The sequence below is a fragment of the Chiloscyllium plagiosum genome, chromosome 6 (genome assembly GCF_004010195.1).
Source record: "Chiloscyllium plagiosum isolate BGI_BamShark_2017 chromosome 6, ASM401019v2, whole genome shotgun sequence".
NCBI lineage: Eukaryota > Metazoa > Chordata > Chondrichthyes > Orectolobiformes > Hemiscylliidae > Chiloscyllium > Chiloscyllium plagiosum.
In genome coordinates, this window is record NC_057715.1 from 116,215,365 (window position 1) to 116,224,230 (window position 8,866).

Below are 8,866 nucleotides of genomic sequence, written 5' to 3' on the forward strand. Positions count from 1 at the left end.
CCTTAAATCCCATCTGTTGCCACAAAAACCCCGGTCAGTTCCTCTCACGATGGAGTCCCCTATAACCACGGCTCTGTGCGATGTCCGACTCTTCCGCTCTGCCTCTGCGGCAACTTTTGATTGACAAACTTGGCCGCCTTGGGAATTGGCAGTGTATCAGTCTCTGCTTCCAAAAGCTTCAACTTGTTCCTGACAGGTACTTCTCCCGGGGTCTCTTGCACCTGTCTCGTCTCTGCCTTCCTCATCATTTGCTCTCTTCTGCTCTCTTCTGGCATGATTGATGTAATAACATCGCTGAAGGTCTTGTCTCGAAAGATCGCGTTCTCTCGGATGACCCTAAGGTCTTCGATTTCTTTCGTCAGCGCTGCAATATGCTCGGTCAATTGCTGAATGTGCACACACTTTCCACACATATACGAGCCAGACACACCAGAGTCGTTGACCTCCCGCATCAAGCATGTAGCCCACTGAACCAGCTGGGCAGTCATGTCTTCACTCTCTTCAACTGTGGTGCAATCACTTTACTCAACCTCCTTGTCAAAGAGTCCTGAGATGAAGCCTCACTCCTCGATCTAAACTTCCTTAGACCCTCTTTTTGTGGCACGTCTGTGGACTCTTAATTAAATTTAGAGGAGGAGGGAAGAAGGGAGACCCTATTTTGTAGGACCTGGGGTTTAGAACACATCCACTCTTATAGTAATCACTTACCTTCCCGACCGGCTTTGCGCTCCGTCTGAACTTCCACCCAGCTCCCGCCGCTCTCTGTTGCGAAATGACCGTTGGCGTCGAGGTAAGTTCTTTATATAGTAATCACTTACCTTCCCGATCTGCTTTGCGCTCCGTCTGAACTTCCGCCCAGCTCCCGCCGCTCTCTGTTCCGCCCAGCCCCCGCCGCTCTCTGTTTATTGAGGTTAGAGCCACTGGGCAGTAATCATTAAGTCATTAAAGCATGGCTTTCTCACTTACAATGTTGATGTTAGTCTTCTTGAAGCAGGTTGGGACTTCAGCTTGTGGGAGGGAAAGTCTGAAATTTTATGTGAATACCTCTGCCAGTTGGTCCTCACAGGATCTGAGTGCTCAACCGGGAACACTATCCAAGCCCGGATCTTTCCTTGATTTGACCTGCAGGAAGAGTGATCATGCCTGCAGCGGTGACAACACGCACAGGTACATCCGAGGCTGTCGGGGCAGATTTCACACTTGGCAGTCACACAGTCATTCATCAAAGACATCCGCTCGCCGACCTCCCTCCATCGTCATCAATACACAGTGACATGGTTGGTGTGAGCACAACTCAGTTCGTGTTGAGACAGAGTGACATTAATAGACTGGGATTCTGCACCATAATGAAGTAAACTCACAATAAAAGTGGGTATGGTGTGCTTCTACTGAGAGTCAGTGTTGCAGGGAGTGAAGCCTTTACAGGTGTAATTCAAGTCAAGACACTGCTTCAACCTGAATGGAGTCAAGCATCTTGAGTGTTGTGCCTTGTAGATGGTGGACGGTCCTAAGGGAGCCAGGAAGTGTAATATATATGAACAAACTGAACAAAGGATTTGACGGCTTTTTTGCTAAGTTTGCAGATGGTATTGAGGAAGTGGGGAAGCTGCAGAAAGGCTTGAACAGTTTCGGACTATGGGAAAACACGTGGCTGAAGGAACACAATATGGGAACGCGTTGAGAATATGCACTTTGGTAGGCGGAATAGAGGAAACACTATGTTCTAATAAGATCTATTAAATCTGAAGCACAAAAGGATTTTGAAGCAACTCGTCCTCTCTTATGGTTAACGTGCATGTTCAATTGGCAGTTAGGAAAGCAAAAGCAAAGTTTGCATTCATTTCAAGACGGGAGACATACTGCTGAGAATGTAATGGGCTATGGACAGACGGCATTTGGCCACTTGTGAGCTGTTTTGGACACTATCTCTGGAGAAAGATTTACTGGTGTTGGAGGTGATCCGTCTTGGGAATGACGGCTTGTCATATGAGCAGCAGTGTGTACTCCATGGAATTTAGAAGAATTATGGGGGGTTGGGTGGTCTGATTGAAACTAATGGATTCCTGCAAAGATTGATACAGTCAGTATGTAGAAGATATTTCCACTTTTCAGAGAGACAATGACAACATGGCACAATATCAGAGTGAAGTAATGGGCTGAATGGCCTAAATCTATTGCTATATCTCATGCCGTTTCGGTCATAGGGTCTATTATTTAGTATAGACTTGTAAGTCTCTGACCTCCTTTTGTAACCCTTGTATTTGTATGTTGATCTGACTTCACGTTCTGGTCAATGTTAACCCCTGTGATATGGACGGTGGGAGGATTCAGTGTCAGCCAGGAGTCCATTAATATTTTGAATATGAGTTGCTATTAGGGAGTACATTTTCTCTACGATGATTGTCATTTTCTGTCTGGTATTTTCGAAGGATTGATCCTGTTACGCCAGTATTGTTGATTTAAACAAAACAGGTGCAATTTAACACAGCATTCAGCAATAATATGTCATCGAATACTGAACACCCTTTAATAACAGAAAAGTCTAAAATGTTCACTATTAGAAACACTGCTTTCCTGTTCGTGTTCAAATCAGATAACCTGTCCCATCGAGATGGTCAACTTGGACCTAATTTTTAAAAAGTTTTTTATTGGATGTGGGCATCGCTGGATGTGCCCAGCATTTCTTGCCCGTCCACAGTTGCCCTTGAGAAGGTGGTGCTGAGCTGCCTTCTCGATCTGCTGCAATCTACCTGTTGTGCGGTGACCCACTAGTGATTAAAGAGGGAATTCCAGGGTTTTCAAGCAGCAAGAGTGAAGGAACGGCAATGCATTTCCAAATCAGGATGTTGACTCGTTTGGAGGGGAATTTGAAGTTGGTGCAGCTTTCAAAAGTCTACTGCCCTTGTCATTCCAGATTGAAGTGTTCGTGAGATTGGAAGGAGCTGTCTGAGGATATTTGGGGAATTCCTCCATTGTGTCTTGTAGCTAGTGCACACTGCTGCTCCTGGGTGACTATGGTGAAGGGAGTGAATGTTTGTGGATGTGGTGCAAATCCAATGGGCTGTTTTATCCTGGATTGCGTCAAGCTTCTTTAGTGTTGTTGGGGCTGCACCCATTCAGGCAAGTGAGGATGTTCCATCTCATTCCTGACTTCTGCTTTGTCGATGATGGACAGGTTTTGGGGAGTTAGGAGGTGAGTTTCTCCTGTGGTATTCCTCGCCTCTGATCTGCTGTTATATTCATGTGGCGAGTCCAATTGAGTTTCTGGTCAATGATACGCCCCTCAGGATATTGATAGTGGGGGAATTAAGTGATGATAATGCTGCTGAATAGAAAGTGGTTATTATGTTTCTTGTTGATGACAGTCATTGTCTGAATTTATGTGGCGCAAATGTTACTTGCCACTTGCCAGCCCAAGCCTGGGTATTGCCCAGATATTGTTGCATTGGGCATGGACTGCTTCAGTACCTGAGCATTTGCGAATAGCGCTGAACATTGTGCAGTCATCATCGAATATCCCCACTTCTGACCTAATGATGGAAGGAAAGTTATTGTTGAAGCAGCTAAAGGTGTTTGGACCTCGGACATTATCCGAAGGGACTACAACAGAGATGTTCTGGACCTGAGATGACTGACCTCCAACAAAAATGACCATCTACCTATCTGTCAATGTATGACTCCAATAATGTAGTATTGGCCCGTGATACCGTTTTTGCTTGGGGTCCTTGATGTCACATTTGGCAGAATGCAGCCTTAATGTCAAGGGTTGGAATTCAGTTCCTTTTTCTATGTTTGGACCAAGGCTGTGATGAGGTCAGGACCTGAGTGACACTGGTGGAACACCAAATTGGGCGTCCCTGAGCAGGTGCTGCTTGATAACACTGTTCATGACACCTTCCATCACTTTACTGATGATGGAGAGTAGACTGATAAGGCAGTATTTGGACGGGTCGAATTTGTCCTGCGTTTTATGTACAGAACATACTTGAGCAGTTTTTCCCCATTGTCGGTTTGTAAACATACTAGAACAGCTTGGCTTGGGCAGCGGGAAATTCTGGAGTACATGTCTTCAGGACTATCGCCGGCATGTTATCAGGGCCCATAGCCGTTGCAGTATTCAGTGCCTTCAACCGTTTCTTGATATTAGTTAATCGAATTTGCTGAAGACTGCTATCTGTAATGATGGGGACCACCGGAGGAGGCCGAAATGGATCATCCACTCGAAACTTCTGACTGAAGATTGCAACGAAAGCGTCAGCTTTATATTTTGCACTGATGTGCTGGGCTCTTCCATCATTGAGGTTGTGGATATTTGTGGAGACTCCTACTCCGGTGGGTTGTTTAATGGTCCGCCACCATTCACGATCGGATTAGCAGCACTGCAGAGCTTAATTCTGATACATTGGTTGTGTGATGTCTAAGCTCTGTCTGCCCCTTGCTGTTTATGCTATCTGGCACACGCAAGAATTTCTGTTTGGAAACTTCAGCAGATAAACATTTTATCTTTATATATTCCTGGTTCTGCTCCTGGCATGCCCTCCTGCATTCTCCATTGAATCAGGGTTAATCCTCTGGTTTGATGTTAATGGTTTAGTGGGGGACATGCTGGGCCGTGACGTTACAGATTGTGCTGGACTATTGTTCTGCTGCTATTTATGGTCCACTGTGTCTTATGGACGCTCAGTCTTGAGTTGCTTGATCTGCTAAACCTCTGTGCCATTTAACATGGTGATAGTACCATACAACACAATAGAGTTTTTGGAGACAATAGACTTCGTCTCCACAAGGACAGTGTGGTGGTCACTTTTACCGATACTGTCATGGACATATACATCTGCAGTTGGTAGATTGGTAAGGATGAGGTCAGGTATGCTTTTTAACCCTCTCGTTCATTCCGTCACCACATTCTGCAGACCCAATCTAGTAGCTATGTCCTTCGGAAACGACCAGCATGATCAGTAGTACTTCTGCCAAATCACTATTGATAGTCGACTTTGAAATCCCCCAGCCAGAATACACTTTGTGCCCTTGCCAAAAACAATGCTTTCTCCAAGTGTTATTTAACATGGAGGAGGACTGATTCAACTGAGGAAGGACGTTACGTGGCAGTCAGTAATAGACTCCTTTGTCCATGTTTAATTTGTGTTATTTCTGTAAGATATGATTCCGTGAGTATGGCTATTCAGGCTGTTGCTTAACTCGTCTGTAAGGCAGTTGTTCCAATGTTGGCACTAGACCACAGGTGTTAGTAAGGAAGACTTTGTAGCTTCTATATTGATGTTTCGAATGTTGACTTTTCCGATGTCCATTTCAATGTCAGGTGGTCCATCCGATTTCATTTGTTTGACATTTTGTTGAGATTGGTACAACTGAATGACTCATTAGACCATTTCAGGTGGAAATTGAGAGTCAATGACGTTGCTTTGGGTCTGGAGTTGCATGTCAGCCAGACCAGGTGAGGATGAAAGATTCCTTCATTGCAGGATATTGGTGAACCAGATGGATTTTTCTGACAATCGACAATGATTTCATTCTCATCAGTAGATTCTTAATTGCAGGGATATTTTTACATTATTGAATTGAATTTCCACCATCTGCAGTAGTGGGATTCAACCTGGATCCATAGAACAGGAGCTGATTTTTCAGAATTGTTAGTCTATGGGTGATACCATAAGACCTACTTGGAACCACATGTTGTACCCAACTGCCATTTCTTGTGTTACGTTGTTTTTCATTCATTGCTTATGTTATTCTGGAATCTCATCCTTCATAAAATCCTGATTGAAATACACAGTCATGAACGTCTTCTCGACTGCTCGGATTTCATTCAGTCTGTTTTGTTTTAACAGACGTTTCAAGGCAGCTGTACACCAGAGAAGAGCAGGAAAAGATAATGGGTGATCGTGCACTGTACCTGTCACCGGACCAGCAGGTCTGTCCAGGAAGTATTTATTGTGGGTCAGAGAACCTCAATTATTATGGCATGGATGGAGGCAATTCAGCCCATTGTGGAGCCACAAGCTCTCCAACTGCACAATTGGAGATAGAGAGAGTGTGTGAAGAGAGATTGTGTGAGAGAGAAATAAACAGAGAGAAAGCAAGTCAAGGGAGATAAACTGAGAATGTATAGAAAGCGGGGGAGCGACTGACTGAGTGCGAGAGGAAGAGGTGTTAGATGCGGGTGAAGTAAGATAGATCAGAAGACTGCATTACGGTAGATAAATATGGACAGACGGAAGTTAGAAGTTTTATTCAGAAATTCTTCCGGACGGTAAGCCCTTTGTCTGTGCGCCGTACACTGTGAGCACTGTGTTGATACTGCCTGCCATCCCAGATTATGTATTTCCAACAATATCACAGAGCTGGGTTACTGATAACTAAACAGAACCCATTAGGCCAATATGTTGGTTCCATGGAGAAAGCAGAGTTTTTAAATAGACTGTGCCAAGAGCAGCAGGAAATGATAACCACCACCCCGCCTCCACGACACCCGCCCCCTACCCCCCCCCCCCCCCCTCACCAATACTGTATGAGAGACTAGGTCAGAGAATCTCAGTGAGGGGACTCACTGACAGAGGTGAAATCACGATCTTAGCTGTGGGTCAAATAATGATTGCTAAAGTTTGCACGCCACTTTACTAGGTATGTAACTCACATTTCAATTTATATAGCTCAATATCAAGAGTGTATTTTAATAACCTTATCTCTTTGTACTTTTCATATATTGGTGTGTGCAGAAAATCGTTTTGTTCCTGTATTTTATATTGCATAAACACATTTCATTAATATCGTCTCTGTTAATTCCTCATTGTAGATGTATTCTTGAATCTGTTCTTCATATGAGTTATACAGAGTAACATTCCAATTCTGGTAAATGGGGGACATCACTGTCCCTCCACCCAGTCTAATCAGCTATGTCCCCCAGTCCTCTCCGTCTTCTGTCTTTTCACCAATATCATAACCACAATGTAATTGAAGTCCATTAAATGACACTTCATGACAGTTCCTTAACATCAGATACATCAACAGCATGACCCACAGCTGCCCGCTCTGATCCTGGAATAACAATCTGAACTGTGTTTGTCACGTGCAATTCTCTGTTAACGTTTCCCTGCCGTTTGTTTGTTGTAACCCACGATTTCTTTTGGCACATTTTGCTATCAGATCATGGATGATAGATGTTTTCTCAATGTTTTATTGATTTTCCAATGACTGATCAGTAGTTACGGGTTTTATTGTTGCATTTATGAACAGAGAAGCATGTTTATGTTCCGTTAAACTTCGGGCATCACTTCTATATCGAAGGCTGACTGAATGATTACACACAATCAATCTGCCATCTTCAACATTCCTTCCTTCAGTCACACTCGCATATCACACCCAGAATGCATAAATGTTCAAAGTTATTTTGAATTTTAATGAAGTAGCATTGAATTCAAAGGGGTGAACTGGAGCTATTAGTTCAGCGATTGTATTTATGTCAATCACCATGGATCGTATGCATCCCTAGACAGTTTCTCTCTTCTATCAATTAGGAAATGCTTTCAGTGTTTTATCCCATAGTGTGAGCGGGAGCATGTCCAACAGCAGGAAGAGGGATTAGCAGCTTCAGAGAGAAGAGCAGGAGAGATGGGAATCTGGGAACATTAGACTGGAAAGTTCCAACAATGGATAGGAGTTTATCCAATGGTCTTTACTGGCTTTCCCAGCCTTGGATATCACTAGTATCGCGGATTGAAGATGTACTGCTGGTTATTCAAGCTGGTTAATATCCTAACCTTGCTATAGTTGGTGCTCCTGGTAAGTCACTCTCTCTGTTTAGTGAAATGGTCTGAACTGAATCGATGCTCATCATACGCAGATTTTGGAAAGGTTCAAGCCAACGTTTTCAGCTCCAATTAAAGATTCCATTCTTTAGCAATTATAACTAGCAAACTAATATTTACAAATTACTCACCAATACGCGAGGGTAAAACACACTGTTCTCAAACTCTTTGATTCATTTTCTCCTGCAAAGCGTACATCTCCACATCCTCCCCATATACCAATCCTGTCCAGTACCACTATTAAGACATCCTGGTCTCCTCCTCAGCCTCAGTTCATTTCCTGAATAAACCATCGTTTGTGCCTTTGTTAATTCCAGATACATCTGCTTCAAGTCCCTTCTAACCACGTGTCCTTTGCAAAATAATTGCATTTGAGATGTTTAACTTGTTCTCTGCACAAAATCTGAAAGATGGGCAGACAGTGTATAGTGGGTCACGTCATGGCTGACCATGGCTGCACATATCCCGTGAGGGCAGCACAACAGGAAAGTTAGCTCCCTTCCTCTGCCTGCATCCCATATTCCAACGGCTCATCTCCATTCAGGTAGGTAGCCATTCACTGTTTTAGCTGCATTCTTTGTGATTGAGTCTCTGCCAATTTGATGTCCATCTCCATGGGCACCTTTGGTACTGGCCTACAGATGTAAGGATGTTCTTAAATTCTACATCAGTGGAAGTGTATTGTAAATGAATTGTTTCCTGTGTCACACGAAAGACATGGAGCCAGCTAAGTGAGGGAAATGAATTATTGTGATCAAACCTGAGAGTGTTGTTGAGGCAGTATTTAGGGTATTGTGGACAGATTTTCTTTCCTTTATATGGAGTGATCTCCTTATCACAGAGAGTGAAGAGGAGTTCCACCAGGTTAATCGCTGGAATAATGGCACCATGAGGAGTGAGTGAAGGTTGATCTGCAGCGCTGTGAGGGAATAAGACGTGATTGCATTGAACCCTGAGAGGGATGGACAATCACTCCTTATATTCTAAACAGACAATGTGATAAATTCCATGACTGCTATTTCACTCAGGATGCATGATTC